Below are 12700 nucleotides of genomic sequence, written 5' to 3'. Positions count from 1 at the left end.
GGATTACTCATCTCTGTCTAGCCAGGGATTCCCTTCATATTGCACAAAGAGAGCTACGCTGATGCGTTTTTTTTTTTAATGTGTATCCTGTATCCACACAGACTCTTGCTGGGACCAAGCCATATATGTAATCTACACTTTCCCACTGGTGTATAATTTTCTTGGCATCTTCCTTGCAACAGGTGGGCTGCAATGTAAGGCAACATAATGTGACTGCTTCACTGTTGACTATGAAGAAAGATTTACTGCAGAAGACACATTGCTTACAGTTTTATGGAGATTTCTTATCTAAAGCCATGTAACACCCTATGGCGGGGGTCCACAGACTCGAGAAAGTCTCAGAACATCCAAACAAATGTTTTCGAGCAGGAAAGGAGCCAAATTACCATTTCTGTGCACAAACCAGGACACTGTGATGGGAAATCTCGCTGAGATCAAATGGTGCTATAACCCCATTTCGCCTGTCTGTGATCCAAAGAATCTTACATAATTCATCCAGATCTGGATGAGAGCAACCATTTCCAATGAAAAATGACTTCCCAGGTGGCCAGGACAATGGCTGGCTGTGCTGGATCAGACAGCTTGCTGCCCTCAACGTCCTCAAGCTAATCGCTGGCGTCTCCATGCGAGGAGTAGCTAAGCCCATAACACGGCTTCTGTAACGACGGCCACAGAGACGATGAAAGCCGCGGGTGAGGAGGTCTGTCCCACCACCTCCTAGAGACCGTGCACACCGCTTGGAGACTGCAGCCCCGCGACTTGCCTGCCGCCCCAGGCTGCGGTTCGGTACACGGGAAGCGCCCGCGGTGGGGACCAGCCTCTCCACCACGGCCATGGGACTACAGCAGTGCTCCCATACTGCACATGCTTTACGAGTCGTGACCGCTGAACAGCAAGACAATACTAATAAATCTTAATATGAAGAGCGATAAACTGTAAAACACAACATAAAATAGGACGTGCGGGTTGGGACTGAGCCTGTGAGCCTCTGCTCTGTTCCCACTACGCTGAGTTGTTTTTACTGATGGAGCCCCAAGCAGGACAGCTGAATTTGCCCAGACTGGAGCCAGCCCCCACGGCTCTTACTGAAGTAATTCCTGCTTATTAATAACTTTTATTGTTGAGATATGGGGACTCAATGGCGTGTACTTTTTCAGCAAGGTTGAACCGTTCAATCACGTAAAACCTTGCCTAAGAGATCTTACTAGGTGAATCATTTAGGTTGATTGAGGGCTGTGTAAGTGATATACTAAAGATGTGCCAAGCAGCATTCCTTGATGGGGAAAATTATGTGTTTTCTGGCAGATTCATAAGCTAAGGAATTCATCTGTGGGTTGTTAAGGAGATTATTGTCTGGTATGTGTGTATATACATGGGAATGGGAATACCAGTCAGCCCAGTTTAATAGATATCCAAAGGAATCTGTTTTTGTTGAAATGAAACTGTCATCCCAGGCTGATGTTGTGTAAACTTTCAACTCATCAAATCAAACCGATTCTTGCTGTAGCTTTTACACCAAGGAGAAATTTGATCCATGGACTTCAGAGAGAGGGGCTGGGTGGGACATTACTGCCAGAGCAGACTGTGAACATACTTCCCTTTTCAGTCAAGAATATTGTTCTCTGAGAACCACCAAAAGAAAGACTAAACCTTGCTATACCTATAGCTAGGTTTAGGATCAAGCTAAAAGTGCAAGTTATTCTGTCAGCTTTAATTATTGGCATTCCTCTTATTTTGCTCGGTATATTAAAAAAACCCAACTCTTTCATTTAAGGTGTCCAAAGCTGGGACTTCAAGCCACCAGGCACCAAGGAGAAAAAATGAATTCTGACCTCACAAGAAATGTTTGATGTCTGTGATGCCGCATCAGGACAGGCCCAAATATCTCTGGCTTCTATCTCCAAATGTTCAATATGATCTCAGTTTGGATTTCCACTCAGTTCTTCAAATTATATTTTAAAGACAGTTGGTTTCAGTTTATGCAAATCTGTATCTCTGAGTAGAAATTTCAAATTTGAAACTTCTCATGACAGCACTCAAAACGGCAGTGTGCTGTACAACCTGAGCTTGTTATCTAGTATCACTTTCAAAGCAGAGTTGGTTTGTTAATTGTTGCATTTGTCTGTTTTGTAGAATTTCATAGTTTATAGTTCTCACTTTTCCATGCTTCCATATCATATTGTAATTTTATCATCCTCCCGTGAAAGATTTAAAATCACGGCTTGGTTTCCCCATCATTTCCACCACGCAGCGAGACCATGATGCAGTCCCCGACACCTTTCGATGGGAACCAACTGGAGAAGTGCAGCTGCTGGCCTGTCCCTAGCAGCTCACCTCGACACCCCACCGGCTCGGCTGCCCGCTTGTCCAGCACGGGCGTAGTGACCCCAGGAGGCTGCGCCCCTGGAAGGGGAGCCAGGGGCAGCTCCCACCCTCCTTGCCCCGGCCAGGCACCATGTCCTGAGAGCAGGTCCCACGTGGCCTCGCTCTCGCCTCCCTCCTCTCCGACGTGTCCATCAGGTGCTCGTCTGCTTTCACGCACAGCCCTCCAGCAGCGCGTGGAGGGGCAAAACCACCGTGGCATGTCTCTCCCGAATTTTTCGCCTCCCTGTTGCCCTCTGCTTCTCCCCGCCTGCTGCAGCTCACCTGAGGTGCTGGTCTCCGCTGGCCGCTCAGCCCCGCCAGCCCTCACTCCAGGAGCGCTCTTCTCCACGCGGACCGGAGAGACAATAATTAATATTATTAACAGTGTGTCATGGACAAACCCTGGTTAGAAAGAGCCTGTGGAGCCTACAAACAGGAGCTTATGGACACGTCAATCAGCCGAAGGAGCAAACGAGAGAGACAGGCTCTTAAGTCCATTTGCTTGAGCTCAGCAGAACTCAAGCACTTTGGCCATCTCTCCACGCTCTTTGTGAGATTACTGTGGCCATTACGTATCTCACCTTTGCATTATCCAGTATGGCTTTGAGAGATGTTTAAAGTGAACTTCAAAGAAAGTTTAGTGTTCCTTAATGCTGTGGAGAAAACTTGTCTTGGGCGAGGTTTAGTCTGCAGGGAAGGCGCCTGTGTTTGTGTACGATTCCCCGGCCAGTTGGCAGCACAGAGGTCTGCAGACCTCTCACCTTATGCCAGGAGGGTGGGAATGGTAAATTGCTCAGACAGGAAAAAAAAAATCCTAGTATAGATGCAGCTATGGCCGCTGAAGAGGAGTTTTTCTGGCTTACGTTATGGCAAGGATGAGTGCTGCAGTGAGATAAATTCCCTGTCAGACAACAGTGTTATATCTACATAGCTGCAATGGTATGTCTACATGGAGGGCTCTGCCAGCTGGTGGACAAGGCCTTAGGTGATGGATTTTTCTTCATGGCGATATAAGCGTAAATATACTGATTAAAGGCTTCGTGTTTGAAAGGCTGTGACTGTTTGAATGGCTTTCCAAGTGATACTTGGTGCTTTTCCACCACCGCGAGGGTGGTGATGCTGAGAATTTCTCCCTCCACCTTTCCTCCCAGCAGAACATAACCTCCAAAACAATCAAGGTCAATGAAAAATGTCAAACTGCCCAGGGTTTGCCTGGCTAAAGAAACTAGTTTATATAGTCCTAGTTAGTCTGCGAATGGCCTCCTCTGATCGCAAGAGCCTGAAGTCCTCAGCTGGCCAAAGCAGATAACATCTTTCAGCTACTTGTTGGGCGCACACATTCCTTGGGAAAGCTATGATAAACCCGACACTTAACAAGGCTCACAAACCAACTAAACAGCTGTGTGAGACATTTGGTGCATTCGACAGTAAAAACAGGAATGCTTTGAAGGCCGGGCTCGTAACGCAGCGCTCTGTCAGCTAGCCCCGGATGGACGCGGTGAGCGGCCAGGGCGGCTGGAATGACCTAACCCTTCATGATCCACGGCCCCACGACTCCTCCGGGCGCCCGCGGGCGCACACATGGTGCCTCCTGGCTGGGACGCCAGCGATTTATCCGGCGCACACCCACCGTCTGCTTCGCTCTTCGTGCTCCCTGCCTTTTCCAGGGCTCTGTTTCACATTAGCTAATCAGTGGGTTACAGAGTCAGCGCTCTCGGAGAGAAGCTCTTTAAGAGAGACCCTGCAGACTGTCATCTCATTACCGGGTCTGCTGCACAGCCAGGGAAAGAAACAGGAAGGAGGAGGTTGCCTCCTGCTTCTTCTAGCCATGATCTCCTCCATCCAGCAGATGAGAATAGCCTTCGTTCTTCGTTAAACTTCACAGTTTTAAGCAAGGAAGAAGAGCAAGAGAGAAAGAGGCTGTGGGCTAGCCAAGCTCACAGACAGCTTTATGTTTCTACTAATAGTTCATGTTGCTTGGAGGGTCCTGGACAGTAGTGGAAGAAATGCAGCCCTGCTGCCCCCAACACATCCATCTGCTGGGCTTCTGCCTGGCTCTGCTAGAGTCAGCGGATCCAGAAATACACCAACACTTTCACTTTTGCTTAACGAGAAACAACATTAAGCCACCTTTCCTCAAAGAAGGAGGGCTGCAGCCATTTTGTCTCAGCGCAGTAGAAAGGACACAAAGTGACCAGGTTCCGTCCGCACGTCATTTCCTCCTTGCCAGGTTTCCACCTCCTCTGCTGGGAGGCGCTGGGCATTTTCCGGGCCCACGGCTGCCTGTGGGAAGTCGCTGGGAGCTTGCAGAGCCCTCAGGCGGTGAAGCTGGGCTCGAGTTGTCCTCCAGCAGATGCTTGCAATGGCTGAACAATGTCCAGGTCTTTGAGAAGAATATCTGCTTGTCTCTGACCTGTTCCCCCTAAAAGGGAATCTTACACTATCACTTCATCGCAGATGATGGATTATCTCACTGAGCTGATCGGTAATCAGAGGATTTAGAAATATGTTTTTTCTGAAGATGAGTGACTACCCGCAGCACTAACTGAGGAGCCACAAATGGTTACGTCTTTTTCATTTGCAAAATACATTTTCAGCAAACCTCACAGATCACCTCCAAGATGCTTTCTCACAAAAGCAAGGAAAAAGGAGAACATTTTAGCAGATGTTTACTGGTCAGCTATGTAATGCCTCTGAGAATCCTTTAATGATATTTTGAATCTTCATAAAACTTACATTCAAGTATCAGAAATCCAGATTTCAACTTTTCAGAAGGAAAGAGTTAGTCAGCATCAGAAAAAAAGCAAGTCTTTCTTTATCTAATCAGGGCTTTTTTCCTACCTGTTAGCATCTGTCTTGAAGACGAGGTGGAGCACATGTTTACGTATTTAGTTGCAATGAAGATCTAGTCAGGACCTGAGCAGAGCCCACATCAAAGCGAGCTGCCTGAGCATCCCTACACCTCTGGCGAGCGGAGACGCGACGCGAGCCGTGCGGCGATCGCTGCTGGGAGAAGGCAGTCCGGCGTCGTACCACAAGGTGGGGATGCTACAATGCTGAATGGCAGCTCTGGCCAGGGGAGCACAGGGCTCATTTGATTTATCCCCATATGCTATTGATTTCCTAATCACGAGAAAGCCCAACAGTCACTTAATCACCTAGGCCTGTACGCCCAGCCCCACTGCCCGGGAAGTTACCCTCCACCGTATCTCCCTGCGTATTCCTACAGCATTAAAGGCTTTTGGAAGTAGTGGAGCGAGTGCAGCTCGGTGCTGGAAGCACAAGGGCTTTTCCCATCACAGGGACAGATGCCCCCAGCCACCTAGGGGCCAAGGTGACCAGCAAGACCCAGGGATTAAGTGAGCCTCTTCCTTCGGAGGGCTCAGCTGGGCTAGAAAACTCAGTGCTTGGGGCTCTTGCCGAGGCAGAAGCTTTACTTGCTTCCCAGGGAGGCAGACACCGCAGCGAGAGCCTCCCTGGGCAGAGACAGCAGCGCAATGTTCCCAACAAACTTGAACGCAGGTTACAGACCGTGTACTCCAGGGCATAGCGCAACCATTAAGCAATAAGGAGACATTTCCCTCTTGTACGTTGACCCTTGCTGCTCAGGGTATGGGCTCTGGGAGAGGAAGCCCGTAGGAGGCCCTCCTTTGGGAGAGGAAGGGCAGGAGCTGGTTCCCTAATTTCATATATTCTGCCGTCAAGTGCTGTAACAACTCCTCACCAGTGCCAGTTCTCACTTTTGCTGGATTACCTTTCCTCTGCCACGTCTGAGGACTCTGGCATGGCTGACAGCTCTTTTGAATCCAGGCAGGTAAAATTTGAGCTGTTGACCTTTGACCATGAGCTCATTAGCCTCCAGGACCTTGTCTCAGGTAATACTGGGTATTGTTCTGCTGAGGACAGGATGGCTGACACACTCAGTATGGGAAAACAATAGTTGTGACACTTTGTGGCTTTAATAAAATGTTTGACAGTCTAGAAAAGAGAAGAAGTGGGAACTTTATTATAGTCTTCAAATATGTAAGAGGTTATTATAAAGAGGGCCGCAGTCAATTGCTCTCCATATCTACCAAGGGTAGGACAAAAATAAATGAGCTTAGTATTTAGCAATGCAGCTTAAAATTAGGCATTCAGGAAAAAAAACCACCCTTTCTATCTGTAAAGTTAATTAAACATTAGGACAGTTTATCTAGGGAGGTCTTGGAGTCCTTGGCTTGGAGGCCTTTGAGTTTTAAGAGCAGATTGTAGAAACACCTGACAGGAGTCATCTTAAGGCTCTCTCAGACCTACACATTTTGCTTTCATGATTTTAAGATTGCCCTGTCCTGGCCTTGTCTGTGCCTCTCGTGCCTGCAGCCGGGTGTCCCCTGGGCAGCAGAAGCAGCTTCTCGCATGGGGCCGCAGGGCTGGGGACCGCCTGGCCAGAGGAGGCTGTGAGCCATCAAAGCTGGTGCGGGTTCAAGCAGAGATGGCACATGCTCATGGAAAACCGTGAAATACCTGGAAATAACATCCAGCTCAGGAAGTCCCTGAGCAGTTGGGGGCTCAGACAGTAGCTGGAAAATATTGTAAATATGTTCCTATGCTCTGTTCTTTCTCTGCTCTTAGCACCCACTTTTGGCCACTTTCAGAGACAGGTTGATGGGCTACTTATGGCTTTAGTCCGTCTGAGCCAGTATGTCCCCTCATATCCTTATGTCGAGCGAGGGGTTGAATGAGATTGAATAGGGCTCAGCAAATTACCAAATTTATTCTAAATCAGTGCATTTTCCTCCTGCAACCTGTTCTCTGGCATTTAAGCCTTCGCACAATATATATTTAGTTGCTTTTTGGAGCCTCTTGGGGTGGTCCATAGATGCCCATGCTGAAGCCTGCAAGAAAAGAAAGTGGATGAGCATTGAAATACTTTGCTCCTGAGTATGCCTGGAGGGCAGTTCAATGACGTTGGTCATTTTTTAACCCCAGTGGAGAACTGCAGCTGATAATCCACATTAGCTGTTCGGAAGAGCAGGGCAGCCCTCTGCACAGGGGAAGCAATCAGAGTTACAGTCCAGCCCCAGAAAGTGCTGCTTAATCAGATGGGGGCAACGCAGAGAGCTTGAAGGCACCAGAAATAAGGTCTGTAAGAGCCGAGCTATAGCAGAGAGGTCATGAATATTTTCGTGCTGTTCAAGTGCCCGTGGTTCAGTTTTTATTTTAGGAACGTGATAGAAAAGTTACATTCAAACAGCAACAAAGAAAGTTAGCTCTACCTGCTATCTTATTTATAGACAGCTGAGGAGATGAAGGCATTCATCTGTGACTGCTTTATTGCTAGGTCCAGCCATCCCAAAATGAAACATCATGTACAGCAGTTTATTCTTTATCGCTTTATTCTTTTGCTCACTCGTGTGGTATGAAACACTAATGTCATGGCTGGAAATAATGTCATTGGCAGGAGCTGGGATTTCTTTGCCATATTGCTGTAAAGCTATCCGAGGCAATTTATCTAGATCAGAAAATTAAAGGCACTTTTTTTAACAGAGAACGCTGCCAAAGGGGAGCTACCGTGTATCCACATGAAGAAAGGGCACCTGCCAAGCCTGCGCAGGTCACTGAGCACCTAAACATCTGAGCTGGGCTTGCCTGGGAGGCTCCTGGCCCCCGCGAAGTCCTGTCCGGTCCGAGGGCAAGTGCCGCCAGCGAGGGGCTGGGGGGCGGCGGGGCTGCTGCTCACCTCCAGAAGCGTGGGTCATGCACAGACCCCAAGCAGCCCGATCTTGCCCTACGATACCCTCAGGGAGCAAGTCCTGGAGGAAACCTGAGCAGGGTAGGTAGGAGGAGAGGTAAGGGACTTTTCTGCTGGCTTGACTGACTGAGGTAAATGGATGCTGAGGGCAGAATTAATCTATTTGTACACTGAATGCTGCAGGGTTGTTGTCATTGTTATTATAAGTTCAGTTATTGTTCAGTTGCTCAGAGCCACCATGCGGACTTCTTCTCGTTAAATTTGCAGAAAATCAATAATGGAAATATGCAAGTATCGTCCACTCAGATAAAGACTCCATGTGATTTTCTTCCAACTGGGCTTGCCAAGAAATCAGCAGCACCATGCAGGAGCCCATATTTTTCGTGAAGCTACAAAGACGCAGCGAGGTGAGTTTGCCCGGTCTCCCCGCAGCAGCCCACCACTGCCAGCAGCACCAGCAGGGTGTCCACGAGCAGCCACCACACACTGCAGCAGAAGCAGACCTCAGAAACCAATTTGCATTAAAATGCCATTGCCATTCTACTTTTTATTTGCAGCCCTGATTTCACTCTGCCCGCCTAGCCGGGCCGTGGGCTTACACCCAGCTCTGCGGGTGCAGCGACGCCAACCGTGGCTTCGAGACACAAACCCGGAGCAAATTGCAGCATGGCAGCTGTGCAGAAACGAGCAGACAGGGCAGTTGATAGAGAAAGAGATAAGCAGCTGTTAAAAAAGAAAAAAAAAAAGCAAGTTTAGCTCTCCTTCGGCATGGGGTAAGTTTGCCGCTGTGGAACAGAGCTGAGTTGCACTTAGAGCCTGTGCTGTGTTCAGTGCTTTAAAAACTGCCTGTGTTTCACATGTGGTCAAAGTCTCAGTCTGACCTAAACGATGTAAAATGGTAGTTTGGAAGATTCTGCTTCAAGGTGGCCTTTTGCAAACAAGCCCAAATTGTCATCTGCGGCTGAAAGCTGTCACTCGTGTTTAGAGTGTCGTTTGGACATGACTATGTAGCCTATGAAGTCACCTCTTTTTTCCAGCTTACCCTTAAGAAGATTTAAAACCTCCTTCAAAAATCCTACTAGCTCAGTTTAAATTCTTATTCTGATAATAATATAAGCCTGCAAAATTTGGAAGTTCATGGTAGGGTTTTTCCCGGGGAAAGCGTGTGGCTGAGCAGGTGTTGCGCTGGTTGGCGCCCCTCTCCGCGCCCAGCCCGGCCCTTGCAAACTGGGTTTGTTCGTACTTCTCACTGCTGGTTTTTTCTGAAGAAAAACCAAGACCTTAATAAACTCCCAGCCAACTACTTCTGCTCTCATCTCAGCTGCTTTTTCTTCCTCCTGAGGGCCCAGAGCTTTTCAGGATAATAACCAGCGAGGACTTCCCTCGCTATCAAAACTCTCTGCAGCTAAGCCAGGAGAGAATTAGGAATATAGTTAAAATGGAAATTGTCCTGAATTCTTTACATCCTCAAAGTCTTTCCTTTAACTCCAGCAAAAATGCTTTTGGATTATGGATTGGAAAACAGGGCTTTCCTCTGCTTTGCTGAAAATTGCTTAATAAACTACGCTCCTTCATAACCAGACTTTCCAGGGTGTTTCTGGACAGGTGCGTCTTCATCCATCAGCCCTTTTCTGTTAATTGTGCCCTTTTCAGCTAACTAAAATATATTTCAAGGAAAGCTTCTGTTCTAATATTATTTTAAAGCAAAAAGGGTCTCGGCAGGGTGGTCAGTATAAAAAAATAATAGTGCGTTAATGAAGAGTGGGAGGAAAGGTGATTTGCCCGCTATTTGTAACACAAGACCCGATAAGAGGTTATTAGTCATTCAAAGGCAGTGAATGACTTTAATTAAAATTTGAGCTTTGAGAGCTGGTTAAAGAGTCCGCTGAGCAGACTTGCAGGGAAAAAAGACAGAGGGAAGGAGAGAAAGAGAGCGGGAGTTCGCCAAACTGACAATGAGCTTAATTAAAGTCAAGAGGGACACTGGCAAACTCTAATTTCCGGCCTTCCTGGTGAGTTTTTTTCCCAGCGCTCCAGAATCGGCCCCAGCCGCAGCACCGGCCTGCACCCCGGCGCGCGGAGGGGTCGGGGGCCGATCCCCCCCTCGCTCCCCTTTGGGACCCTGTGGTTTAGCAATCTGTGCAAGACACAGTATTTTGAAAATCTTTTGGATTTTAAAAAGCAATACTATTGTTTGGGTTTTTTTAAGCATTTTGTATTTTAGAAAACAACAACAGCCTGGAGATTTTCCGTTCTGTCCCCGGCTCAGGACAGTGCCGGGAGGGATAACTGAGCCCTTCGCTTGGGGCAATAAAGGCAGGAAAACGAGAGCGGGCGCCTGCGAGGTGCAAGGCCCGGCTCCCCGGACATTTTGATGTTGCCGGGTGGTTTTCTCCTCCCAGTCCACGGGAACCTGCCCGGAGGCAGCATAGCGGTGTGGTCCCCCTGCGCTGGGCTCGGGATGGTGCCTGCATGGCAAGGAAGAGCCGGTACCTGGGTGAAAGGGCAGCTAGTGTCGGGAGGGGAAAACCCCTGGAAAGAACTATCATCGAACTGGCTTTAAAAGAGTAGGAAATCAGCTTGCGAAATGAAGAAGAGAGTTCTGCACTGCTTAGGGGTAAATTTGAGACTTCCTCGTCCCAGCTTCTCCCTCCAGGGTTGCATCTCCAGCATCTCTGTTTATGTGGGGACACTGAAATGCTTTGATATGTGCTCTGAACAGCTGCTAGGCAGACACAGGCTGTTTCAGACTGTGAGAATAAAGGAGGATTTTTCCTCCCTTGCTCTTTGGTATATACAATATATCACTGTTACGTAATGTGAGCTTAATGCCAGCCTAGGACACGCCACAGGACTGGGGTGTGTTTATTTCCTAGGACTGGAGATGTTTATTCCTACCAACTTTTTTTTAATATGTTGCAAACCAATCTTCTGAAAACTTTCTTGTAAAAAAAAATGAACCTCAGAGGTATTTACTGGCAGACTAGGAAGCCGAGCTTTGAGCCCTGAGTCTACAACGAGGCATCTGCCCAGCGAGCTCTTAGGCTAAGAGCGCTCCTTCCATCGTGCGGCTCACTGGTTTGCAGGATAGCTTTCGGGAGATATCATTCGTGCACAGTCAAGTACTAGGATTTATCCTCGCTGAGGACTTCATCTGTGCCAAGACCACACAGACTGCCGCACACCCAAGGTCCCGTCACACCAGTGTCTTGCCCCGCTGCCCGTGCTGGCACTTCATGGTGGAGTGCAAGAGCTGCGTGTAAAGCAGCTCTTCCCTCCTTGCAGCCGCCAGCTGCTTGGGGTCTTCCCGAGCCAGACACTTCGTGTGGACCCCAGGGAAGAGCCTAACACCCTGAGTCTGTCTATGCTGAATGTCCTCTCCCGGTAGGGCTGGGGAGATCACATCAGACCTCTGCATATGCCAGTTTAGGACTTTTCTTGCCAGCAGAACTGTATCATCTCTACTAACAACATTACTAGGCTGACAAAACGCTATCTAAACGAAGAGTTTTCTTGGCACAGCCTTCTGTGGGGAGGTGTGATTTTTTTCTCCTCTCCAGCTAGCAGTTCCACCAGAAACAAATTGCAGTATAAACTGAGCCGTGCTGCTATTGCAAAACGCAGCCAGCTTAGACCTGTGCCTAACTTCCCATCTGCTTGTCATTAGAGGGGAGTCAAAGTCTGGATCTTCACATTCTCAAGGTGGAGAACAAAATCTGTGACCTTGAACCTCTTTCTTTTCATTTCAGTTTAGGGTTTTGCTATCCTTTCTGTTAATTTTGCAAAAAGCTTGGGGACAAATTTGCAAAAGTGGCCTTTAATTTGGTGCTTCAGGATGCCTATGTGGGGAAAGGAGCAGATTGTTAGAGAAAAATGTAAGCCTGAGCTTTATAAAGAGATGAGATGCCCCTGAATCTTGTTCTTCAAATATCCGGCCCTTGGCTGGTTGAGGGAAAGAACTCTGAAGGTGAGATGACATTTGGAAACTTGAGCTCATTTCTGCTTTGATCATTTTTTTCCCTAATGATGTGAGCTACTGGACTGTCTCTCTCCATAAAAGAATGTCTTTCTTCAGCTTTCTCTCACTGGTTTTAGATGGGCTAACATCTAATGCATTTATTTCTGGCACACACATTTATTGGCATGTTGACATCTTTTTTAATATTCTCCCCACATCAGGCCACTTCATCAATCCACAGTCCTTAAACAGAGACCTTTAAATGCACCACAAAAGAGAAGGCAGATCACTTTTTTTCTAACTTAAAGTGGGGGCCATCTCTCCCAGGTTTTCTTAGCCCTCTACAAAGGTTTGTGCCAAGCCAATCTGAATTCCCTTTCAAAACTCAAACTGTGCTTAATGGGAAAGGTATGATTTCATAAGCAGATCCTTGCAAGACTGATGTGCAGACAAAACCCTGTAATGATTAACATGTGGCACCTTGGTCCAATTCACTCAGCTATGCGCTTACATCGTAGTGAAAACTGCTTACCTGCTTGCTAGATTGGTGCAATTTAATTAAATAAATTAGGATAGCCAGGAACCCAAGGCAATTGTCATATGTTTTATTGACACAAGGATCTCTAGTTTTTTGCAATGTCTTTTTA

This window comes from Apteryx mantelli, chromosome 6, assembly GCF_036417845.1.
Source record: "Apteryx mantelli isolate bAptMan1 chromosome 6, bAptMan1.hap1, whole genome shotgun sequence".
NCBI lineage: Eukaryota > Metazoa > Chordata > Aves > Apterygiformes > Apterygidae > Apteryx > Apteryx mantelli.
Note: the sequence above shows the minus strand (reverse complement) of the source record.